General features: G+C 36.6%; 1 long non-coding RNA gene across 1 annotated transcript in view; it reads right to left on the reverse strand.

Annotated features, from left to right (window-relative positions):
• Nucleotides 1–677: 677 nt before the first annotated feature.
• The window catches only part of LOC147583231 (uncharacterized), a 41,817-nt gene continuing 14,625 nt past the window's right edge, over nt 678–27,869 (reverse strand). The window contains exons 2-4 of the long non-coding RNA XR_015246526.1: nt 10,817–10,883; nt 3,889–3,983; nt 678–3,354 (exon numbers count right to left, since the gene is read on the reverse strand). This is a non-coding gene — a long non-coding RNA (uncharacterized LOC147583231). The remainder of the gene's footprint in view (nt 3,355–3,888; nt 3,984–10,816; nt 10,884–27,869) is intronic.

A 27,869-nucleotide genomic window follows, 5' to 3' on the forward strand; every position in this document is an offset into this window, starting at 1 on the left:
TTGGACTATAGCCCAGTAGAATGAGCCCTACTGGAAATTGTTAGTCTCTGGAAACTAGTTAGATACTTATGATGATATTTCTTTGGAATCAAGTTTAGCTAGGAAATGTTATCAAGGTGATATATTGGGTGATAGGCAAAATATGGCCCCATGAGAATTAGGCATATCTGTCAATAAGCAAAGATCCAAGTATATATAAAGCACCAAAGAACTACTGCTAGTTAGAAACTGTAATCACTGGGTTAAGTTACAGGTTTCCATGACCTTGGATACATGTGGGAAACAAGACAGAATATCAGGGCATAACAGTGTAGTATCCAGCTATTGAAATAAGCATAAGAAATGAGAAGACACAATCCCCAAAGAACAAGACAAAGACCATAAAATATAAATTTGATGTTGACATTCTCAGCTACATACCCAGAAGATCTGTCTAGAACAGGCAGACAATGCAGTTGAATAAGAAAAGATCTATCTTACATCTTTGCTTACAATTTGATTTTATCACCAGTAAAATGTGAATTATTTTTTTTTTCTGTCATCAAATAATGGACACTTCTGAATTTTCCTATTGCTCCCAATGGCACCATAATTCTTTAGTCCACTAGTCTGAAAATTTAGAGTTGTCTGTAACTTCTTCTCCTTTACCAACTTCCACAAATCTTGACAACCATAAATGAAGTCCACATGTCTTTATTTCATTTTAATTATTAAAATAGTGTTCTGACTTATCTTTCTTTTTCTAATCAACCCTCCACAGAAGTATCAACAAAATCTTTTTCATGTTAAATCTTTTTCACAGAGTCTCTACTAGGGTTCCCAAGAATACCAGCTGTGATGAAATACTGTCTCTCAGAAAGCCACACTCCCTGTCCCTGACTCTCCCTTCTCAGATGGTTTGCATTGCCACTAGTCTGGATAATTTTCCACTTCTTTAACTCCAGAAATTGGGAAAAGTTTTGCTCTAAGTATCACAAAACAGAGTGGTTAAGATCACAGACTCTAAAACAAGACTAATTTGGTTTTGCATTTTGCATGTATCACATTTCAGCTACAGGACTTTAGACATGTGATTTAATCATTTAAGCCTAGGTTTACTTGTCCATATGAAAAGCACAATAATATTTCATGAAATTTTTACAATTCAATGTTATCTTCCATATAACATTTGTTGTTATTGCTTTGGCACATAAATACTAACAATCATCATCATAATTCCTCAAAACGACAGCATTTTTTTCTCTTTTGTTTTTTTTTTAAAAGGCATGAAGCCTTTTAAAAGTACACAAAATATTTTTGTTACTGTAAAGAATATTCTGATATACACTATATAAAAACAACTTATTGCTATGAAGTATCAGTAACGTTTAAAATGCTTTCCTTCTCTTTTCTTCTTGCTCTTCCTGCCTCACACAAGTCTGTGGTTCTTTCCACAGTCTGATCTTTTTGGTGAAAAGCCTTCCTTGGAAACTTTCCCATCCAAGGGTACATTTCTTTTTACCAAAAGAATATCACAGTGCATAGATATCTACATTCTGGAACTCTTTATTATTCTTATTACTTAAGGAAAGTGTTATTTTAAAGAACCCATTGCAGCTCAGGTTATGATCTCTGGGCTCTGGGCTAAGCATGGAGCCTGCTTAAGATTCCATCTCGCTTTCCCTCTCCCAGACTCACACACTCTCTCTCCAAAAATAAAAAATAAATAAATACGATGAATGTTTCAGATAAACAGAGGAGACTCTCCGAAGTAATTCTAATGGAATTTAGGTGCTCCTTCAACTCCAGGCTATTGAGGCTGTGCTCATCAAACTGAACTTTAAGTGCCAAGGGTCCAGGCGGGGGTGGCAATGGACAGCACGGCAGGTGGGAAAGCTGGCCTTTGTTCCTGGATAGAGAAGTTGGGGGGGGGGTGCATGGAAAGTGGCCCCCAGTCCATTCTGTGTTGGGTGACTCACTTCACATATTCACTGGCCTTCGAGGAACAGCAACACTTCTTGGGGACTATGAAGATGAACACACAGAAGTACCTGTGAACTTGACGACCTCGATGTTGCACAGATGGCAGTACCTGTGGTTCCCTTGGCCGGGGGGTGGGGTGGGGTGGGTGCTCTACATGCCTTTGTCCGAGTGGAAAGAGGGCGGCAGCGAGGACAGCAACAGCTTGGGGCTCTGGGAAGATGCTGTGGGCGGAGGAGTGGCGGGAGACGGGTTGGCAGGACTGGGGCTGCTATCGGCCAGGCCCAGGGGTTGCAACTTCAGCAATTGGCTGAAGGTGTCGGAGGGGGCAAGAGGACCTGCAGGCGAGTGTGGGCCTCGTAGTCAGACTTCCGGCCTGGGGCTTCCCCCAGAAGGCAGTGCGCCAGGTGGAAGTGATCCCTGAGGTGTCTGAGGACCACGCCTATGGCCGGGGAAGGGGCTGTAGGAGCACTCAACAGCCGCCAAGATGTGGGCGAAGGTGCGCAGATCCCGTGGCACGGCGGAGCATGAGAACTTTTGTGCGCCAGGTACGTCTCTGGGCCGTGTCGATTCGTGCAGTTGTGGTAGTTGGCCGGGACAAGCAGTCCGCACGCGGTCGCGGAGGAGAGGCCGGCGCGCCGCTGTTTCCTGCTAGATGGGTCCGCGTCCGTCTCGGGCTGCGGCGACCGGGATTCTCTCTATTCTTAGTCGCTCATTCTAGGGTATGGTCATTAAGCCAAATACGCAATGCATTTTATTTGCAATCAGATCTCTCTGTTTATCAGTTTACACGTTGGTGAAATTGGCCACCAGCCCTCGGTATATATAAACTTGAGGTTTCAGTGTCCAGAACCCTCAGAATATCACTGGCACTTTAGCTGCAACCTCCTTTCCCTTAACCTCCACTGACACCAAAATTAATGTCTCAGGAGAAGCACCACTAATTAGGCAGGCCTAAAGCACTAAAGTGTTATTATCTCTTCTGTCGTGAAGTGAAATGCTATTATCTCTTCTATTGCTGTTCTTTTATTTTGTTTAAAATACTAACATTATCTTTTTAACTTTTAACATGGATGTAGGACCTATTTCACATCACCTATTCCATGGAAGGGAGAGTTAATATAGGAGAAGGGGAGTTCAGTAAGAAAATAACAGAAATTAAAGATAAATTAGGGGAGTTGGTTCCCTGTTCCTTACTCATATTCTTTGACCACATGCCTAAGGCTCCAGAGGAGAGGAGGGGGGGGGGAGGGGCAGGGGTTTCCAAAATCAAGTCTGAATTAGATTCCAGGATATTCATTTCAAGACACAGTCACATATTGATGGTAAAGAATAAATGATTTCTTCTCTTCCAGTTGGTCCTCACAGGCATTATTGACTAGTCACATTCCCAACCTAAAACAGAAGAAAGGAATAATCTTTTCAAATGCATCATTCTTTCCACATTTGACTAGTCAGTATATATTGAGTATGCAACATCCCCTGCCCTGGAAGTAGTGTGCAGAAATGATGTGCAGACTGAATAAAAGGTCATGCCATTCTGGTATTTCTCCTGAAAAATTGAAAAGTAGAGATGGTCAGGTCTAGCCACACATCAGAGTCAGATGGAAGGTTTTATAACCTACTGTTGCCCAGGATCCACCCCTGATCAATTTAATCAGAATCTTTGGTTATGGGTTCACACGTTGGTATTTTTTTTTTTTTTCTTTTAAGTTACCCTGGTGATTCTCATGTGTAGCCAGGTTTGAGAAGCATAGGCTAGCCCTTAGGGAAATAAAAGTTATTAAGAACACATGGGAAGCAGATTCTAGCCAGCTGGCTGTACTTCTCCAACCTTAGAAAAAGAAAAAAAGAAAAAAAAAGTCAGGAAAACCCAACTATTTAAGAAACCGTGGAAAAGAGGGCTAAGTGGGCAGCCTGGTTACTTACTTCATAGGTAGGGCTGTCACTCAATCATAGTTCCCAAAGCTGTGCTGTCTCCCTCAGGCATGGGGCAGAGGCTACTGTGTTCAAATTGCACTGTTCTAGATTTCATAGGTTGTTTAAATAAAAAAAAAAACAAAAAACATAGCATCTTATTCTTACCAGGACGTTGTATGTAATTAAGATTTAGTCATAAATTAATGCTATTGACACTAAGAAGTTTTTGGAAAGACTATCAAGATGTAAGAAGGGGAGGAACACTAAATGAAATTGGCATCTGAGTTATAGTGCTATTTTTTTTCAATCAAAGAGTGGACTTAGACAAGTCTCTTAAACTACCTCTCAGTTTCCTTGTTTCTAAAGCTACTGAGTTGATTTGTTTATTCTGTCATCCATTCATTTATTCAGTGAACTTAAACTGATCAACAGTCTCTAGTCAGGCATTATCCAGTGCTAGGGTTACCAAATGAATCAGGCATGCATTCTGATAGAGGGGTTCAAGAGGTCAATAAAGATTCTCATAAACTCGTTTTAGTAGGTACTAAAATATGAGTGAGGATGCTCTAAACATACGAGATTTTGGATAGGACTGCGTGGGGGAAAGAGTGTGTGTATGCAAACTCAAGATCTTTAAAACAACTGTTGGGGTGCTTGGGTGGCTCAGTTGGTTGAGCGTCTGGCTCTTGATTTCAGCTCAGCTCATGATCCCAGATTTGTGGGATTGGGATTCAAGTCGGGCTCCATGCTGAGCATGGAGCCTGCTTGAGATTCTCTCTCTCCCTCCCTCTCCCTCTCTCTCCCTCCCTTCCCCCATCTCTCTCCCCCACCTGCTCTCTCCCGCTCACACTCTCTCTTTAAAATAAAATAAAATAATAAAATAAGATAATATAACAGTCATTGATCAGTGTAGCTGAGTTCGGGTTTGAGATAGAGAAGTAAGGATATGAAATGTCATCATGAGAGACCATTGTTGAGGACCAGCTTGTATTTTTATGCAGTGATGGTGTAGTAAACACCTTAGAAAGATCAATCTAATAACTGTGGAAAGGATAAATGGAAGAATGGTGAGACTGAGGTTAGCAACATAGATAAGAAGGGGAACCATACTCCAGAGGATAAATTACGATGGCCTGAACTGAGATCCTTTCTGGTAATGAAAATCTAATTCTATGTTAGAGAATGAAAAAATGATCTGAGAACCTCTAGAAAAATAATACCTATGAAATGTTTTTTAATTGTGTATTCAAGTACAATTAATATATACATATATAAATATTTAGAACTTTGAAGCCAAATTTTCATTATCTCTTTTAATTACCAATTAAAAGATGATATTTATGTGAGAATGAATAAATCTTTAGGGAAGTTGACTAATAGTACTGGGTTTGAAGATACCCACAAATTTTTAAACCACTCTTTACATCTTTACTTATCTCATCTCTAACATAGCCCTGGGGATTTTCAGAAAATAGCTTGCAATGTCAACTCTGTACTTAAACTGTAAGAATCAAACCCTTGGGAACTATCAAGTTATCAGTCTTTACTACTGAAAACATAACACGGTTTAAGTAGAGCTACTCTAAATGGTTCAGATTACATTTAGGTAATATTTTGAGTGAGATGAAGACAGAGAGATTTTCACCCATATGACTAGTTTAAATTGCCTACATTTGCGTCCCAGATTGTTTTTTGTGAAGTCAACCAAGGGTATAAAAAGCTTCCTTTTCAAAAAGGAAAAGGCCTTTATATGGCTGAGGTCTGGACAAGTGCAAACTGAATACTCCTTTTTTTCTAAAAGGAAAACAATTGGAACATTATTTGTGGGCCTTTAAACTTCTTTATAAAGTTTTTAAAGAAGAAGTCAACCAAATACAGCTTTATGATCCAACATGTATTCTTTTCATTCATTTCATTTGTAATACATAATGGACATTATATATGAAAGAAGAAATACCTTGAGGCAAGTAACTCATGTGTACAACTTTTTATTGTTTATGCTTATAAGAAAATTATCTTTTTCAATCTTTCAAGTATATTCAAGAGCCAAAGCCAATTCGATTACCCATGGGGAAGCATTTGTGGTTCATCTTGGAAACTTGCTTACCCTTCGACCTCACAGTTTGGAGTGGTTCTCGAGTTTGTATAGCCTCTTCTGCTTTTCTAATTGTGTAGTGAAAAGAGAGACATGTTGGGCCCCAAAAGGACATTTATTTCAAAACGTTCCAATAATTTCTCTGCTTCTGTCAGAAGAGGAGGAGAAAGAGGAAGAAGAAGACAAGGAGAGAAGGAAATGAGAAAGGAGCCAATTGACTCTTAGTTTTGGAAAGAAAATCCTATGTATACCACATGCCCATGACCGAGTTTAATGTGTTTTAACTAAAGCAAGGGCTTCAAGGCACAATTTACCATATTGTGCTTCCCATTCCACAGGCTCAAAACCAAGTAACTGTATGAAAACATCTTGTAATAATGCTTTAATGATTTAGTAATAAGTTTCATTTCACTTATTTTCAAGTACCACAAGAGAAAAATAAAGACTAACCTTTTGTGTCTTTAAATGTCGGGCTCATATCTGTACTAGCATAGCAGATAGGATTTATTTGGACCCTAGAGAAAGCCAATGATACATAGAATATTCACTGCATGACAAACCAACACGGTTAGAAAGATGTGATCAAACTGTGATTGTCCTGGAGAAAATGTTGGTTGTGATGAAAATAATTGAATTTTTGAATAGTAATTAGTCTAGGAAACTATTTTTGTGTGACATGTGACTCTATATATTCATGGATTATGTGACTACATACTTTTGACTAACTGGAAACTACCTACATCATTTATTATGAAGCCATAGAAAAAATATAAAATGATGAGTTCAAAAGAAAATGTTTCATATTACACACAACTACATATTACATGGTTTAAGAAATTATTTTGGTAGTTTTCAGTCAGAGGCATTTAGTCTTTTTCCATTGTAGTTTAAATTGCAACTGATAGATGGCGCTGACAGGGTGTGTTTTAGTGTCACAGATGAATACATCATTGCAGCCCTCTCAGAATTTCAAAAGCCAATTTCATATTAAGCTGAATCTGTTGGAGGAATGTTCTTAGGTATTAAACATACCAAGAATTGATTTTTCCAGGTAATTATCAGAAATGTCATTGTATTTTGTCAAGTACTTTTGTTGGAATGTTACTCCTGGTAATTAAGATATCTAAGTCTGGTCAGTTCCTGACAGACTCTAACTTCTCCAACACTTAAGCACATTTTCCAGTTTTTCTTTTTTAAGTTGTTTTTTGTTTTTGTATTTTTCCCTACTTCTGGGTTTCAGTGGTAGATCATACAAGTGTGGGAAGTAGAGTCTTTTTAGGAAACATGGCCTTTCTTGTCTGTACATCTAAGTATATTTTGTTCCCAGTGCAACTTTTCCTTTCTAGAACATCTAAACTTTTAAAATCATGCAGGGCTAAGTAATAATAATAATAATAATAATAATAAATAATGGCGCAGCATTCTTTTTTTATCACTTTTCAGCCACATAACTGATTAGACTATCTTGTTCACATACTTGAGAGGTTAATACATAATTTTGTAGTATAAGAGAAAGGATTCTGAAGTTTGTAGCAAAAGCAAGTAATTCAGAGGAAAAAAACGAGAGGAACAAAACAAGGAAATATATCTTTCAGGTTTAATTTCCTTAGTGGTAGAGTCAGCCATTTTTATGGTTCAGTCAACACAGGTTCAAAACATCTGGCCACTGGAAAAATAGGGGTTTTCCACATCTCCATATTATGGATCATTTCATAACAACAACAACAATAATAAAACACTTCTTAGAAGTTTTTTTTTTTTTCCTAGATATACTGTTATTATATTTTAACATGTAATTATCTTGAAAAATTACAGCCTATTGGTTTGTATTCTGTGTTTAAAATATAAATTTTAAAATAATGTGCACATACAATAATTAGCAAAATGTCTTTGTTCAAAGGATTACACAGTTAGTAGGGCTCATCTGTCACCTAAGAATGTCCATTTATGGGTCTTTTAAAGCTAATTTGTTTTTCTAGACACACTATTTAAAACAATAAATATTCTACTTATGGAAAAGAAAATTGGAAATAAGTATCTGAATAAATTAAATTATATGGGAAAATGCAATTGTTTAGAAACTGGTTCTCAAAGTAAATATCATTTTCAAGAAAAGAGCCTTTTTTTACTAAATGAGAGTAGTTAAGATTATATGATAGCCAGGTTATTACTTTGTAAACGATAGGCTAGGCTCGTATCACACTGTTAAATACCTCCAATTTTGATGATAATTTTGTGGATAGAAGTTGTCAAAATGAAAGCCTTTTATGCTCACCTTAATGAGTTCAAGAAAATATTTTTCTGCAGTTCAGTGTATCAAGTACATATTACAGATATAAATGTTATATTTTAAGGTGTTATGAGAAATGCAAAACATTTTTAAACTAAACTCTTTCATGTTAAAATATTGTGTATTCAGATATCTAAAGTCAAAACAATTGATTAGAAATTGATGAGAAGTCAGAAATTCAGCTTATTGCTTCCAACGCCCACTGTAGTTCTTCAACTATCTCAATATTATTTTTCCTTAATTCATTCCTTTCTTCTTAAAAGTGTTTTCAATTAAAAAATGCATTGACAAAAAATAAATCTTAATGCTAAATAACATTAAATATTATAACGTTCTATTTCTTTGGTAGTGTAGAGATTTTTAAATATCATGTGGTACTTATTATAGATGTGAAAGTTAATTTTGTGTGATTAGCAGTAAAATTTTTCTTAATATTTCCCTGTATCTGAAGCTGGACTCAGAAATAAATTTTTTGGTGTTGTGTCTTTCTCAAAAACGGTATTACTTTCTTCAAATTAGGAAGGTATTTTATGAATTTAAAATCTTATGAAAATTGTATAGGGAGAAAGTACCTTTCAGATCATGTCATTTTCTATTTATTATTTTTTTTGGCAGAAATCTTTAGTACTCTCCCTGTTTGTATTCCTTTTTGAGGTGATAGATGTGTACACACACACACACACACACACACACACACACACACACCCCTATACCCCTATTGCTAAGGGTGTGTGTGTGTGTGTGTGTGTGTCCTAATTCTTAAGAAAAATGAAAGGTTCTCTATCTCTAGAAAGATAGATATCTTTAGATATAAGGTATAAGACATATATTAGATATAAGATATGTATTAGTTACAAGATAGAGATATCTCTGTTTCTGCCTATTCTCTATGTGTAAGCTTAGATCTATAGAGAGATCTGGTCTGTGTATATCTATCTATCTATCTACATAGATAGAGACAAAGAGGGAATCTGTTGTCTTAGTAATTAGGGTATAGGGGCACCTGAGTGGCTCATTTTGTTAAGTGTCTGACTCTTAGGTCAGATCTTGATCTCCAGGTTGTGAGTTCAAGCCCTGCCCTGGGCTCCATGCTGGGAATGAAGCCTACTTAAAAAAAATAATAATAATTAGGATATAAATTATATATGCTTTACAAGTAAGAAGACTTCAACCAACACATCTAATTGGAGAAGTCATAGTAAATAAATTATGGTGATTAAAATAATTGAAATTCATTCTTTGTGGAAGTGAACATTAAGCCTTTATCTAAGTTGAAAAGTTAATAAATTTGAAATACACATTTTAATCCCACCCATATTCAGATAATCACCAATTTAAGAAACGTGTGGTCCTTTAAGAAACCTTTTATTCTCTTTTGCTGGCAAGTTGGAATACATCCTTACAATGCTTTAATGAATATTTATTGAGCAAATGAATAAAACAGTGTTGTCAGTGATGGTTGTATTTCCATTAAGACCCACAGTGTTCTGTTTAGCCTAGGTATCGTTCATAAAGAACACTGTAAAAAAATCAAACAAACAAACAAACAAAACAAATATTCAGTCAAAATTCTGTTCTCAGTGACCACACTCACACCCCAGCCCTGACACTGGAATATGAACACATTGCCTGGTTGCAGTGTTTGGCATATCATGAGTTCTAAGCTATTGCTGGTAGCACTACATCTGGGATAAGGGGTCTGCACGGGCTGGGGAAGAAGTGGAAATGTGGACTGGGAAAAAGGCTCTACTAGGAGCACAGTTCGTTGTCCAGGAATCTTACTTTTATCCTTTTTGTGTTCCTTTGAGGCATGAATTTGGCCTCATGATTACCCTATCTCCTGGCTTTGCCTGCTCTCACCAGACTCTAATTCTGTTTCCTTCCGTGAACAGAATGAAGTCAACTACATCTTTTTGCTGTCCTGTCTTTGAAGGAGAACGCAGAAACCCACAGAAGACCACTGATATTCAAAAAAATCTTCATACTTATTAACAAATGGAGAGAAAGGGATGTGTAGGGGGAGTTCCATTTTTATCTTCTTCTGATCTTCTTTTTTTTAATTTGTCTTACCCAGTAAGAATATAGAGACATACAGGAGTGCCAGGCATGGGTATGTTCTCTTCACCTTCATTCTGCCCTTTTTCACACTCAGTCCGCACATGATAAATCCTGCCTCTTGCCCAGAATTAGGAGAAAAAAAAAAATCTAACCATCTGTAAATTAGATGAAGTAAGAAATGTGACTGGGACAAAAGAGAACACAATGTAGATATAGTAGTTAGTGTGTTTGTGTTTAAGTGTGTAGATATGCTAGGAAACATCGGAATTTGAGGTGATAAGATAGAAAGCTGTCAAGTGTAATAGGGAATAAAGGTCTGGAAATTCCCTCCAATATCATTTTGGAAGGGGAAAAGATTTTCCAAATCCCTGCACTAGAATACTGTTACTTCTTAATGACATTTTCTTTTAAGGGACATACTTAAATTGGATTGATGCAAATGGAGAATGTGTCCCCATTTTTAATTGTGTACTGATTTCCTTCATAAAAATCACCTTTCTTTGTTTTCAGGGACAGTAGATCCAAGTCCGTTCATAGAAAGTTTCAAAAGCGTGTGAATGCCTAAAAATAACACAAAAATTAGAACACAACATGCCAGCATAAAACCATGAATCTTCACGTTGGCAGAACCATGATATAACAATAGTCAAACATTCTTACTTGAAAAGTTAATGATTTTTCCCATGTGACAAATAGAGTTTTATTTCTAAAAATTTCATTTTCATCTTCATTTTTCATACCTTTAGTGTTAACCCTGCCACCAAATTCCAAAGTGACTTTAGTAAAAGAAATTTGTCAGATTAATGTTTATAGTTAATATCAGAAATACAGAATCCTGTATGCACTGAAAGTGTGAGATTTTTCTTCCCCTGAAATAAATTCTGGGATGAAGTTTAAGAGACACACATCCATTATTACCAATTTTCCATATTATTCCATGTTATCCATATAACAACTTTCCAATGCATGTCAATTTATGTGTAAGAGTTCATTCTCCTTTTAGAATACTGCAATCCAGTTCATTGTCATTGTTACAACTGCAGTAAATGGATGTCAGATGTTACCACCATGATACAGTGTAGATGAAAAGAATATTAAGATAACATTATGTGACTTCATATGAAAACTTTTCACAGATCAATAGTCTGACTTATTCTTACCAGAGTTTATACCAAACACAGTACTGTGTGTGTGTGTGTGTGTGTGTGTGTGTGTGTGTGCGCGCGCGCGCGCAAAATGAAGGCTGGTTGTCTACCAGATTTTTCTAATAGTACGATGGCTCCCCTAAGAGGGTTATACTATTCCATTGACTGCTTTGTGGATTCATTTTCTGTGAGTTATTTCTGGCCAATGGAAAGCACACAGTTAAATTTTGGGTATTATTCAAGCAGACCCTCTACGATTTTACCAGAGATTGTTTCTGTAGGAATAAATCTGTGTACTATTTGTCTAGTTAAAAACAGCATGCTGACATGGAATCACTGGGGGACTGGAAAATGGATCAGGGGTTGAAAGGAAAGAGAAAAGGGAAATCTGCTTATTTTAATAATATACCTAGGATAGAAAAGAGAAAATATGGGCAAATTATTGAAATAATGTGTGCATGGAGCTCGAAAACTTTAATCAGTTTAACTTCTCCGGGGCCCCTGGATGGCTCAGTCGGTTGAGCGTCTGACTTTGGCTCAGGTCATGATCTCATGGTTGGTGAGTTTGAGCCCCACATCAGGCTCTGTGCTGACAGCTCAGAGCCTGGAGCCTGCTTCGGATGCTGTCTATCTGTCTGTCTGTCTCTCTCTCTCTCTCTCTCTCTCTCTCTCCCACTCACTCACTCACTCTCTGACCCTTCCTTGCTCACACTCTGTCTCTGACTCTCAAAAATAAACATTAAAAAAATCCTTTAATCAATGTAACTTTTCCACACATATACTTAACTCTCTTCTATATCATGTTTTTTTTTTTTTTTTTTTTTTTTTTTGCCACTGATTTTTGTTCCTCTCATTTCTGGGTGTATTTCTTATTTTTTAAAAAAATTAATGTTTATTTATTTTTGAGAGACAGAGAGAGAGTGAGCATGAGTGGGAGAGGGTCAGAGAGAGAGAAGGAGACAGAATATGAAACAGGCTTTAGGCTCTGAGCTGTCAGCACAGAGCCCAGTGCAGGGCTGTAACTCACAAACTGTGATATCCTCACCTGGGCTGAAGTCAGATGCTTAACTGAGCCCTCCAAGTGCCCCATGGATTTCATCATGTGCTTGATTTGGGAAGATGTATAAATAGGCATTTCTCAAAGTCTTGGAAAAAAATTCTGTATTTGCCTCATCACATACATGGAAAAAGAGCATGTGTATGCACATGGGAGCATGTGAGTGCACACACACACACTCACCACAGCTTTTGACTTTTCATCCTAAGAATGGTGAAAAGGATATTACTTGCTTATTGAGGAAAAGACATTTAATGTATCACAATATCAGACAATAACTCTTAACCCTTCACACTGAAAGGGCGGGCCTACGCCGGCCGACTCCATCTTGTTCTGTGTCCTTCACCTTGACCACACCTCCTCCCCTTGAGTAACCCCCCCCCCCCACCTGCCTAACAGGACTCGGACCCTTCCCCAGCCAATCGGCTGAGGCCACAGCCATTACCTCACCAACTGCCCCTAGGCCCCAATAAAACCTTTGTCCTTTTGAAACTCGCTCTCTCTCCCCGGTATCTCACCGCTGCGTTGGTGCAGGTAGGGGATTGAGCTCGAGCTAGCTCGAATAAAGGCTCTTTTGCTTTTGCATCGGACTCGGCTCCCTAGTGGTCTTTGGGGATCATGAATTCTGGGCATAACACACACCACATATCTTTTTATGATAAAGGTGCATTTTTCACATTTAAAGGATAGATGTTTACCTTCTAAGATATATAAATTATTAAATTAGAGGCTGAATGAGCATGCTGGATATTTCATTTCCTTACTTTCCTTTCTCTCAGTATTTCTGTAAAGCAGTGGCTTGGGTTTTACTGTAGGAACCTTGCCATCCTATTTACAGATAGCATTTTGTCGGTTTAGGTGTAGGTGTAAATTTGTCTGATTAATAATTACTAATACTACCCAAGTTAATAGTGAAATCACTATTCACTATTTTTCTAGTAATATGTAATTTAAAATGTAATAGGGAAATGTTTCTTCTGGTTCCTATAAAAGTGTTCTGTCGTATATTTGTCTGATGCTTTTATAAAGCATGTTCTTTTTTTTTTAAGTTTATTTTCAGAGAGAGAGGGTGCACATGTATGCATGCATATGTGCTAGTGAACAGGGGAGGGGCAAAGAGAGAGGGAGAGAGAATCCCAACCATACACCACGCTGTCAGCATAGAGCCCCACGTCGGGCTCGATCTCACAAAACCATGAGATCATGGCCTGAGCCAAAATCAAGAGTCAGACACTTAACTAATTTAGCAACCCTGGAAACCTGAAAGGGTATTCTTTTCATAAATGTTGAAGTTATGATTTTTGATGATCTGGCCTTGATGGCTGTTGCTATTGTTAACTTTGCAATGCATTTTAAAAATAAATGTGGGACTCCTGGGTGGTTCAGTCTGTTAAGCATCCAAGTTTTGATTTTGGCTCGGTGGTGATCTCATGGTTCGTGACTTCAAGCCCCATGCTAACAGCATGGGGAGCCTGCTTGGTATTCTGTTTCCCCCTTTCTTTGCCCCTCCCCACTTGCTCTCTATATATCTCTCAAAATAAATTTTAAAAACTTAAAAAAATAAAAATAAATGCAATGAAACTTTAACAAGTTTTTATTTTATTTTATTTATTTATTTTTTGGAGGAGAGGAGTAGAGATAGAGAATCCCAAAAAAGCTCCACACTGTCAGTGCAGAGCCCAATGCGGGGCTTGAACTCACAAACCATGGGATCATGACCTCAGCCAAATCAAGTGTTGGTTGCCATCCAGACACTCACAAACATTCACAGTTTTTATCACAAAAGGCATAAGTCACAATAAATAAATAAATAAATAAATAAATAAATAAATAAATAATAAAATCTTAATATAACTGAATATCCACATACACAAAATTGATTCTAGACACAGACCTTACATTCTTCAAAATTAACTCAAAATGAATCACATGCCTAAATATAAAATGCAAAATTATAAAGCTCCTGGCAGATAATGTAAGAGAATATCTAGATGACCTTGGATATGGTGATGGCTTTTGAGGTATAACACCAAAGACCTAGTCCAGGAAAGGAAGATTTGATAAGCTGGACCTCACTGAAATAAAACAGAACCTCCTGCTCTGTGAACAACAATGTCAAGAGAATGAGAAGACAAGCCACAGCCTGGGAGAAAGTATTTGTACAAGGCATATCTGGTAAAGCACTATTGTCCAAAGTATACAAAGAATTTTTAAAACTCAGCAATAAGAAAATAAATTAGTTAAAAGATGAGCCAAAGACCTAAACAGACACCTCACCAGAGAAGATATAAAGATGGCAAATACACATATAACAAGACACTCCACATCATAAATCATTAAGGAATTGGAAAAACAACAGCAAGATACTACTACATACTTAATAGAGTGGCCAAAGTACAAAACACTGCCAACACCCATTGCTGGCAAGAATGGGAAGCAGCAGATACTGTCATTGATCACAAAATGGATCTTTGGAAGGCAGTCTGGCAGCTTCTTGCAAAACTAAACATATTCTTACTATATGATCCAGCAATCACACTCCTTGGTATTTACTGAGAGAAGTTGAAAATTTATGTCCACACAGAAACCTGCACGCAGAAGGTTATATCATTTTTATTCGTAAGTTCCAAAACTTGGAAGCAACCAAGATGTCCTTCAGTAAATGAATGGTCAAACTGTGGTACATCCAGACAATGGGGTATTATTTTATTCAGTGGCAAAAATAAATGAGCTATCAAGCCATGAAAAGATCTGGAGGAACTTTAAATACATATTACTAAGTCAAAGAGACTCAATCTGGAAAGGTTATGTACTGTATAATTCCACCTGCATGACATTCTAGAAAGGGAAGAAGTGTGGAGACTGTAAAACCATCAGTGGTTACCAGGGGTTGTGGAGAAGGAGGAGTGAACAGGCAAAGCACAAATGATTTTTAGGGCAGTGAAACTGTTCTGTATGATATCATAATGGCAGATGCATGTCATTGTACAATTGTCAAAACCTACGGAATATACAAACCAAGACAGAGCACTAAGTAAGGTAAACTGTGGACTTTGGGTGATGGTGTGTCAATGTAGGTTCTTCATTGTATCACTCTGGTCAGGGGTGTTGATAGTGGGGGAGGCTGTGTGTATGGAGGCAGGGATTAAATGGGAACTCTATCATTGCTGCTCAGTCTTTCTCTGAACCTAAAAAATAAGGTCTGTTTAAAAAACAGGACAAAACAGGGGTGCCTGGGTGGCTCATTAGGTTAAGCATCCAACTCTCAGTTTTAATTCAGGTCATGATCTCAAGGTTTCATGAGTTCAAGCCTTGTGTCTGGCTCTTTGCTCACAATGGCGAGCCTGCTTGGGATTCCCTCCCTCTCTCCCTCTCTCCCTCTCTCCCTCTCTCCCTCTCTCCCTCTCTCCCTCTCTCCCTCTCTCCCTCTCTCCCTCTCTCTCTCTCTCTCTCTCTCTCTCTCTGCCTCTCCCCTGCTCACACTGTCTCTGTCTCTCTCAAAATAAATAAATAAACTGAAAGAAAAAAAAAACAGAACAAAACAAAACCTTAGTATTGCGTTTTATTTAAGAAACCAAGCAAAACTATTAAATCGTGTTTCAAAGCCAATAACCAAGATAGGGCCAATTGTGTTTGATTTGTAATGCTTTCTTTCCCTGTCCCTGCCCTTTTCATTTTGGAAACTGCTAATCAACAAGGAAAAAACCCCAAGGTAGACAGGAAAATAAGCATAAAAGAAAATTGCTGGTGGAGGAGGGCACCTGGGTGGCTCAGTATTTAGGAGTCCCACTGTTGATTTTGGCTCAGGTCATGATCTCATGGTTCTTGAGTTCAAGCCCCGTGGTGGGCTGAGCAGTGGCAGTGCTGAGCCTGCTTGGGATTCTCCCTCTCTGTCCATCTCCGTCTCTCTCCGTCTCTCTCTGTCTGTCTCTCTCTCTCTCTCTCTCTCTCTCTCTGTGCCTGTCCCTTGCTTGTGCTGTCTCTGTCTCTCTCAAAATAAATAAACTTAAAAACAAAAAAAGAGAATCAATGGGTTTGGATTTTTCAAAATTATTTAATTGACATCTATTTGAAATTAACACAAATTTAAAAGTTAAAAGTTTACAGGCCCCAAAACTGTCTAATATTTAAATATGGGAGATATTTCTGATTTCTAAATATGGTTGAAGTCCATTTATCTTTTCATAATAATTTTCTGTAACAGGTTTTGAATTTTAAAAATTGACCAGTTGATTTATTTTTTTTTTAATTTTTATTTATTTATTTATTTATTTATTTATTTATTTATTTATTTATTTATTTCTGCATGGTAGAGACAGCTATTCAACATATAAAGCCTTCTATCTCGGGTAATCTGTAATTCTGCAACACATAATCAGTAATATCCACTCATAGGCTTCCTAAAAAGACTTTAAATCTATGAGTAATATAGGTGAAAGTTGAACAGATGACTATGCAGACCACTTTCACTCTGAGAAACAAGAATAGCAAGTATTCAATACATTTTAGTTAAATTAATGTGTGAATGTTCTGGAGGAATTATGAATGGATATTCCCAAAAGTTTCCCATAAATTAATATGAGACTCTTCATTTAACATATAAAGTTTTTTTAACCTATAGAACGAAAACATAATAACATATTTTCTTATTAATGGTTAATTTTATGATGGTAAAATTCATATTAATAATACTCAACATGCAATATTCTAGGAACGATTCCACTTGTAATTCTTTAAGAATTCTGTTGCTGAATGAAATCGGAACTCTTATAACCACAATTTTCCTGCAGCACTGCAGTATGAATGGTCTTTTTCTAAGTGGCGTTTCCATCACATGGATTGAATTTTAAGCTATTTTTTTTCAGTTGACCAATCAGACATTATAAAATAGTTATGCTACTGACTTGGTATGTGTTCAATGTCAAGCCACTTTTTTCCATTGACAGCTTGAGAAGATTGTAAAACCATTAAAAAATTTAAGCTTGTGGCTCAAAGGGACTTTCTACAGTTAGACTGCTTTTAATTTTCTCATTCTATTTGGTGAACACCTGCCTTTCCTTGGATATTGGACTAAAGTAAAACTTGCTGGATTCTTTTAGCATTTTTATTTTGAAGCTCAGATAAAATAGAAACTCTTTTATATTTTACATATTTGTATAAAGACAAAAAAGGGGGAGAATTATTTATAGTTAGACTTTATGTATTAATAAATATATATTCACAAGACCCTATTTTAAAAAGTTATGCATTCAATTACATATGGTAAAGGAGCATTATTTAAGGAACAAAATGACTTGCTGTATTCAATTGAAAATATTGGAATAGTAATTTAAGATGTAAGAGTAAATTAAGATGTGGTACTCTGATGCTACTATCAGTAGGTTCTTTTTTGAGCCCTGCATTGAATAAACTTCCTTTAAAGGCTGACACTATTTTATTTATCTTTGTATAACAACACATCCTATAAAGTTCAGCACACAGTAGGCAATTAATGGCTATTGAATTGAAATACCCATTCAGTTTCTTTTGAAACTCATTCATCGACTAATTTTGAGTACTGACTTTGTATCAGACATGCTTTTCAGGTGCTTAGCATTCAAAGGTTGAAAATGTAGTCCCATCTTCAAAAACTCACAACTTAGTAGGAGAGAACAATAAATATTGTAATAGATGTGGCAAGTAATATGCTAGAGGATTCTCAGCCTTGACTTCACATTGGAATCACCTGAGAAGTTAAAGAAAGAAAAATTGCCTTGTCCTGACTCCAACCCAAACCAAGTGAATCAGAATATTTGGGAGTGGTTTCAGGCCCTTAGTATTTTGAAATGCTGTAGCAAGTAATCTAATGTTCAGGAAGTTGAGAAATATTTGTGCTTGAAGTAAGCAAGGTCATAAGAAAGGGGTTCCTAACTCAGTCTGATGGAATCAGGAACATTTATTCAGAAAAGCTGGTACTTAGTTTAACCTTTAAAGAATGCTTAAGATGAGTCAATGGAGACATGGTGACGGACATTATTGGCAAAGGGGGAAAATGGCTAATGGGGAAAAAGAGCATGACACATTTAGGAAACAAGAGGTAGTTTGTCATGATTAGCATTTAGAGTATGTGTAGGCAAATCTAGGGCTATAACATGCAAAAAATTAGCCATGTTACATGAAGGGACTATGTGATTGACTCTTCAGTATTCATTATGTTCCAGATGATTTTTCCCCATATATCAATAAACCTATTATAGTAATTTCTTTCCTTCTCTAATAATTGGCTAAGGAGTAAGTGGATATAAACAGGTTGAGATCAGTGAGAAACTTAACACTAGCTCCATGGAAGAGAAAAACAGTTTTTCTCCAACTAGATGCATGATGGGAATTATGTTCCACAGTTCCTGTTAGAAGCCTCTTGTAACCATGAAAGGAGCCAGAATGAGAGTAATTAGCTAATACAAGGCAGTCAAAAACCTGAAAAGCAGAGCTGGAACCCTAGCAAGAGCCCACCATATCTCTAAATTGGCATGTGAAATTTAAAATTTTCTTCTTGGGGCACCTGGGTGGCTCACTCAGTTAAGTGTCCAACTCCTAATTTTGGCTCAGGTCATGATCTTGTGGTTTGTGAGACTGAGTCCCACTTTGGGCTCTGTGCTGACAGCCAGAGCCTGCTTGAGATTCTCTTTCTCCCTCTCTCTCTCTGCCCCTGCCCAGCTCATGTTCATGTTCTCTCTCTCTCAAAATAAATAAACATTAAAAAAAAATAAAATGTTCTTCTTCATTGGGTGTCATATGTAAGAGATAAATCACTGTGTTCTCCTGAAGCCAAGATTATAACTGTACATTAACTAATTTGAATTTAAATTTTACAAAAGTAAAAAGTAAAAAAAATAAAATAAATAAAATATTACCAGCTTTAAATTGGGGGAAAAATAAATAAATTAGTAAGTAAATAAATAAATAAGACATTCATTTTGTTAAGCTACTTTGAGTCTGGATTTCTTGTGCCAAGTTTATCCAACTAATTTATAAAGGCACAAGATTTTCATTTTCAAAACAAAGAGATGCCAATTTAGGAAGGGGATTTTTATTTTTTTATTTATTTTTTAAATATTCATTTATTTATTTTGAGAGAGAGAGAGAGAGCATGCCCACATGCCCACAAGTGGGGGATGGGCAGAGAAAGGAGAGAGAGAGAATCCCAAGCAGGCTCCACAGTGTCAGTGCACAGCCCGATGCAGGACTTGAACTGTGAGTTCATGACCTAATCTGAAATCAAGAATTGGCCACTTAATTGACTGAGCCACCCAGGTGCCCCAGGAATGGAATTTTTAAAGGGGAGGAAGACAACATTGTTCTACTTTAAAATGTTACCTCTCTATATATGTCAGGCATTGTATGTGTGCCTTATACATGTATAAAAAAAGAGTTGGGTTTTATTCTGCTGACAACAGTAGGTAGGTTGGATTTTTTCTTTTTCTTAATGTTTATTTTTGAGAGGGAGAGAGAGGCTGGGCGTGTGAACAGGGGAGGGGCAGAGATAAAGGGGGACAGAGGATCTCAAGTGGGCTTTGTGCTGACAGTGGAGAGTCTGATGTGGGGCTTGAACTCCCAACCTGTGAGATCATGACCTGAGCCGAAGTCAGACACTTAACAGACTGAGCCACCTGGTACCTCTGTAGGTTGGATCTGATGTCTCACACTGGAAACAAAAGAACTTAGAAGTTATTTTACAAATTATGCAATATAGGTGATTTTGAAGGGAAAGGAACAGAGTTCAAACATATTTAGGAGATAGTAAGATTTGACAACTGCTAGAGTTTTATGGCTAAGAAAAATGGACAATTCTAGAATAAACTATTTCCTAGAAATATTTGACTATGTCTAAGTAGGAATGGATTGAACTACGTATGAAACACTGATTTGCCCTGATTTTTGTGATGAAATTAAGTTAGACAAAGCAAATGCTATAGGAATAAAATTACTCAAATTTTCTCCTTATTCTGTTATATTAAGTGAGGGTTAACAATTATGTATTGTAATTCAGAAGATTTCATTTAACAAAGAAAATGCATTTTACACAGATTTCATTGGAATTCCAGGGAAAGTAGATCCAGAAATTTTCCTGTTGAGTAGGTGTAGTAAACTAAAATGAAATGCCTTGTATCTATTTTACTTACTTTACATATATGAACTCTGATAGCCTTGTTATATCATGTAGTATAGTTAGAATTTTATTGTTTATATTTTTCAGTAACCTCAGTCCTCCAGCTTTCATTTTTCATGCAGTTTTTGTTTAAATGGGAATTCTCCTTCCATAGGAATTTTTATTACCTTCAGTTAGTGAAGTACAAATAATATTCTTCATTGGTATATATTTCTTCTCATATGTTAGTTTCCATGGCTATAATTCTATACTTTCATATTATACATATTACACATGGCCAAATATTGAATTATTTAGCATTAACAACACAGTGCCATTAGTATTTTTACCATTATTTTCTATTCGGAAATCTGTTGATATTACAGAATGGCATTTTTGAAATCCAGTTCAGGATCGTGTATCTATCACATTACTACAACTTTAATTTTTTTTTTCAACGTTTTTTTATTTATTTTTGGGACAGAGAGAGACAGAGCATGAACAGGGGAGGGGCAGAGAGAGAGGGAGACACAGAATCGGAAACAGGCTCCAGGCTCTGAGCCATCAGCCCAGAGCCTGATGCGGGGCTGGAACTCCCGGACCGCGAGATCGTGACCTGGCTGAAGTCGGACGCTCAACCGACTGCGCCACCCAGGAGCCCCTCATTACTACAACTTTAAAGTTAAAACAATTTAAGTAGCAGAGCTAAAGCTGAGAGATGGTGCCTAAGAGCCAAATTATTATTTTTAATATTTTAAATTGTATGTATTTTCATCTCTTCCGAAGCTAGAAATCAGGGAGTCCTTAAATTCACTAAAGTAACATTTGGAATATACAATTTTCAATTAATTTTCAAGTTAAATTATACTATGACTCAACACTAAGCAGCTTTTAAATCAAATCAGATATTTTAAAGAATTGTTAAAGTGAGAAAGTATGCAAATGATGCTTATTGTTTGCTTAATGCTTATGGGACTACAGGAGGTACAGAACAATGGCTAACAATTATTGAGCACTTACTCTGTGCCCAGAACTGTTCCATTTACCTGATATGGAATGATATATTGAATCCTCACTCCAATAATACTTCAGGTATTATTATTTTCACTATGGAGATGAGGATGTTGAAGTACAAAGAGATGGAATAGTTGGCCCAAGGTCATTGAGCTAGAATGCAGCAAGACCATGCTACAAATCTAGACTCTTAAGTCCTTCACCCCCCAATGTATTAATCTGTTGCTTCCCATAGGAATCTAGGGAGATAAAACATGCTTAACCTAAACAACTAGGGTGAAATACTTTCCAATTCCATAATATCAATCATAAAGGCTGTAAATGCATAGAAAAGTGAAAATCACTGAAGGCTTTATGTAAGGCATGGATTGCAATTTGAAAGTATCTGACATTAATATGTGGCCCTCACCTCCAAGAGATATGCAAACTTGGATGCACTATTAAAATCTCATAGGCATGATGATTGAGAAATAACTATACTCTGTGCTATAAGTTTTGTTTTTATTTGTTTTTCTTGAGAAGCAGTGAATGATACATGTAGAAGACTAAGTAAATAACATATGATTTAAGTTTCCTGGCAAAAGTGTGTATTGGACTGGGCCTTTAAAGATTTAGAGAAGAAAAAAAAAAGAAGGAGATGATAGAGTGAAAAGAAATGGATACATGACTGTATCTCCAAGCTGTATCCATCTGGGATGAGAGATGCACTCTTGTCTTTAAATGAGGTAGACACAAAAGCTGTGCTGAAATTCCATTTATGGAGATTAAAGTGTATGAAATTAGATTTGAACTCTCATTTTGAAATTGCAAACCATGCCTGATATAATTATCTACTTAAAGATTAAGAACATCCTGGTTGCAATGATGTAAAAAAGGGGGGGAGGAGTGTTTACTAGGTCAAGTAAACCTTTCTGAGGGGACAAATAATCAGTAAGAAACCATTTGACTCATCAGACTACCATTTGTGCCTGAATATAAGATCATTTCTCCTATAGAAAGATGCAAAATAAAGATTTTGGCCATTTTAGATATATATAAACTTTGTGGGATATAAGCAACTACTTAGTCATATGTCTACTTATATTATTTAAAGTATCAATTTTCCAAAACATTAAATTATGCACTATATACAATAATATATGGTTTAGAAATGTTGCTGTTTTTTACTTTTCTGGAATACTTTTCATTCACTGTTATTGGATTGGCTATTGTCCCTCTAGAATTCATGTCTACCCAGAACCTCAGAATATGACATTATTTGAAAATTGGGTTTTTACAGATATTATTGGTTAAAAGGAGGTCATATTAGAGTAGAGTGGGCTCTAAATCCTGTATAACTGGTATCCTTATAAGAAAAAAAAAAGACACAGCGAACAAGGTCAGGTAATGATGCAGGCAAGGATAATGCACCTGCAGTGAAAGAACGCCAAGGATCGCTGGCAAGCACCAGTGGGTAGGAAGAAGCAATAAAGGATCCTTCCCTAGTACTTGCAGAAGGATCATGGCCCTGCCATACCTTGATTTTGGACTCTTAGTCTCCAGAACTGGAAGAAAAGAAATTCCTATTGTTTTAAACTACTCCATTTTTGGGAATTTGTTATGGCAGCCTACGAATGCATTTACACTGGTACATTTATGCTCTTAATATACACTTCACCATCATGCATTGGTAAATGCGGAGTCATGTTTTGAATTTTCCAAGACAGTTTCAAGAGTACATAATCCCCCTTACCTTCAACACTGTTTGAGATGCAGAGTATTTTAAACCTGTGTGTTAATACGTGAAATTGTCTTCTTTTTTTTTTTTTAATTTTTTTTTCAACGTTTATTTATTTTTGGGACAGAGAGAGACAGAGCATGAATGGGGGAGGGGCAGAGAGAGAGGGAGACACAGAATCGGAAACAGGCTCCAGGCTCTGAGCCATCAGCCCAGAGCCTGACGTGGGGCTCGAACTCCCGGACCGCGAGATCGTGACCTGGCTGAAGTCGGACGCTTAACCGACTGCGCCACCCAGGCGCCCCTAGTCTTACTTCTTATATAAGTGTTCACATAATACAAGACAGAAAGACAAATTAGTTTATTTTTCCTAAACGTGTATATGCTTGATCTCACTGTTTAATTAATATTTTAAAATAAACTTTAAAAGATTTCTTTATGGTACACTAAATTAATTAGACATATAACACATAATTCTGAGGTCATTTCCTAGGAAAAAAAATTTAAATCTGTGTTTAATTAGTTTCCTCTTTTTTCCTTTTTTTAAATACTCAGTTTTGGAGTAAATTGTATAAGCATCAACATTTATTACATATTAAAGTCCTTTCAGATTAATATATTTTTGCAAATAGTGATTTGTAGTTCAAAATAATTGAAGGAGTGACCCACATGAGACCATGCAGGGATTCAAGATTTCAAAATGTGACTTCCTATTTCCTGTGAGATAATATTGGAAAAATGTGCTTTCTTATATTTAAGCAAACAGGAAAGTTGCTTGATGGAACTGGTCAATTCCTAATCAATTTATTCCCAATCAATTTATCCTAGTCCCAAAGATGAAGTATGATTTAAGGTTGATAAAACATGTTGTGTATTTGTATGAAAGAGAGAATCTTTTAAAAATTCATTACCTGAAGTGCAAAACACTTTCTTCTGATAGGTGTCTAAAAGTTGCATACTTAATAACTTCTGGAGGTATTAACGAGTTATTCAGTTGATTTTCTTTACCAAGCTCTTATGGGTCGAATCTTTATGTCCATATTTTGATTACACTATTACATATTATAAAATTTAGTAATTGTATTATTTATTACTTGTTATAGTGTTTATTATAGAACTTATTGTAGATACTTAGGGGAATGTTGTATATCAAGTAAAAGCGTCTTACAGTAGTAAGTTTGAGAAAGAAATATACCTGGAAAAGAGAAACTAAGTCCTTCAAGTAATATTCCTTATTTTCATTAATAAATTATTATTAATTTTAATACCAAAGTGATACTTGGGGCGCCTGGGTGGCGCAGTCGGTTAAGCGTCCGACTTCAGCCAGGTCACGATCTCGCGGTCCGTGAGTTCGAGCCCCGCGTCGGGCTTTGGGCTGATGGCTCAGAGCCTGGAGCCTGTTTCCGATTCTGTGTCTCCCTCTCTCTCTGCCCCTCCCCCGTTCATGCTCTGTCTCTCTCTGTCCCAAAAATAAATAAAAAAACGTTGAAAAAAAAATTTAAAGACAAAGTGATACTTTATTAAAACTCTATAATCCCATCTTGTTGTATAGAAAAGATATGGTGACTTAAAATTTGTTTTATAAGTGGCACACTTCTCTTTCCTCATTTAAAGTAAACTCACCAGGGCGCCTGGGTGGCGCAGTCGGTTAAGCGTCCGACTTCAGCCAGGTCACGATCTCGCGGTCCGTGAGTTCGAGCCCCGCGTCAGGCTCTGGGCTGATGGCTCAGAGCCTGGAGCCTGTTTCCGATTCTGTGTCTCCCTCTCTCTCTGCCCCTCCCCCGTTCATGCTCTGTCTCTCTCTTTCCCAAAAATAAAAATAAAAACGTTGAAAAAAAAAAAAATTTAAAAAATAAAAAAAAAATTAATTACTATAAAAAAAAAAAAAAAAAAAAATAAAGTAAACTCACCAGCTATTGTCACCTTCTCTAACTTCCAAAAATACTCTTGTTTCCATAACTTTTGCCTTTTCCAACTAGTTCTCAATTATCCACCCAATAAATATTGGATGTGCAAAGTGATGGCGACATAACCACTTTTCTTTAACTTCTTGAAAGTTGCTTCTTTCCAAAAATTTACTCATCAAGATAAAAACCTTCTGCACAGTGAAGGAAACAATCAGCTAAATTAAAAGGCAGCTGACAGAATGGGAGAAGATATTTGCAAATGACATATCGGATAAAGGGTTAGTATCCAAAATCTATAAAGAACTTACCAAACTCAACACCCAAAAAGCAAATAATCCAGTGAAGAAATGGTCTAAAGACATGAATAGACACTTCTCCAAAGAAGACATCCAGATGGCCAACTGACACATGAGAAAATGCTCAACATCACTCATCATCAGGGAGGTACAGATCAAAACCACGATGAGATACCACATCACACCTGTCAGAATGGCTAACATTAACAACTCAGGCAACAGCAGGAGTTGGTGAGGATGCAGAGAAAGACGATCTCTTTTGCACTGCTGGTGGGAATGCAAGCTGGTGTAGCCACTCTGGAAAACAGTATGGAGGTTCCTCAAAAAATTAAAAATAGATCTACCCTATGACCCAGCAATTGTACTACTAGGTATTTATCCAAGGGATACATAAATGCTGTTTCAAAGGGTCACATGTACCCCAATGTTTATAGCAGCACTACTGTCGATAGCCAAAGTATGGATAGAGCCTAAATATCCATCAATGGATGAATGGATAAAGAAGATGTGGTCTATATATATAATGGAGTATTACTTGGCAATCAAAAAGAATGAAATCTTGTCATTTGCAACTATGTGGATGGAACTAGAGGGTATTATGATAAGCAAAATTAGAGAAAGACAAACATCCTATGACTTCACTCATATGAGGAATTTAAGATACAAAACAGATGAACATAAGGGAAGAGAAGCAAAAATAATATAAAAAACAGGAGAACAAAACATAAGAGACAAAACAAGGAGTTGCTGGAGGGTTGTGAGAAGGGTGGGGGATGAGCTAAATGGGTAAGGGGCATTAAGGAATCTACTCCTGAAATCACTGTTGCACTATATGCTAACTAACTTGGATGTAAATTAAAAAATAAATAATTTTTATAAAGTTGCTTCTTAGGGAAAAGCAAGCAAACAAACACAAACACTTCTATCTTTGCTTGTCCTTTAGATAACTGCACTTTTTTTTTCTGCCTCATGTACAGATTTTTGAAAAGTAGTGCATCCATTTCCTTCTTTTCTATTGCATTCTGGATCCCCTGCTACTCTAATTAAGCATTCTCTATGCAGTTAACCCTATCTTTCTCCGAGTCTTTTTTTCAAATAGTATCTTGCACAATAGCTCTGCTCTACTTGAAACTATTCGTCATCCACTTGTAGAATTTTTCTCTCCTCTTGGCTCTCAGGATGATGTGTTTATTTGCCACTTGCTCTCTAATAATTCCTCTGACAAGCCTTCATTATGGTTTTTAATCCTTTTCTAAGTACGTGGCTACCACAAGGCTGAGCTGTTATTTTTATATTGTTACCTTTTAAACTATCTTAGGGCATCCATAATCATTGTTTCATTGATCACTTGGCAGCCAAGCATTACTTTTATCCTTACTTCTTTTTTTTCAATATATGAAATTTATGGTCAAATTGATTTCCATACAACACCCATCCCATGAGGAACACCCATGAGGAAGGTGATGAGCACCCTCCTCAATACCCATCACCCATCCTCCCCTCCCTCCCACCCCCCATCAACCCTCAGTTTGTTCTCAGTTTTTAAGAGTTTCTTATGCTTTGGCTCTCTCCCACTCTAACCTCTTTTTTTTTTTTTCCTTCCCCTTCCCCATGGGTTTCTGTTAAGTTTCTCAGGATCCACATAAGAGACAGATACCATATGTTTTATCCTTACTTCTGATGCAAGTTCTAATACATCTAATAAAGGAATCTTTTCAGTAATTAGCCATTAGTTCAAGTTCCATGTATTTAATGCAAAACTCCCCACCTTCCTGTCTAGATAAAATCTTTTTTTGATGTTTCTGATTCTGTCAACTGCGATAGTCTCTTGGTCCCCAAAGGATGGACACCATGGCCATCAATAACAACTCCTTTGGTACTAAAATGTAATCAGTTGAAAATTCCTGCCTGTCTAACTTGCTGCCCCAAACAATGTACAAACATTCCCTCTAAAGGAAATTCCAAACTCCCTTCAAATTTATGCTACGTTATCTTCCTACCAGGAGGTCTTTGCATAATGTAATACATAAAGTCTTGTTTCTTTACATTCATAAATTACACAAGAATATATGTTTTTATATATCTTCATATTATTACCTAACTGCTTCACATGTATAAATCTTTTCCTATTAAAAATATAACACAATTTCTCAGGACAGAAAACCTTCTAGAGTTTTTAAATATTACCTTTATGACTGAGCACTTCTTTGGAGCCATTTGGTATTTTATTATGTTACACACACTTGAATTTACTGTTAACAATTTTCTGGCAAAGCTAGATAG

The sequence above is a fragment of the Puma concolor genome, chromosome A2, assembly GCF_028749965.1.
Source record: "Puma concolor isolate L17-30 chromosome A2, mPumCon1.1.hap2, whole genome shotgun sequence".
NCBI lineage: Eukaryota > Metazoa > Chordata > Mammalia > Carnivora > Felidae > Puma > Puma concolor.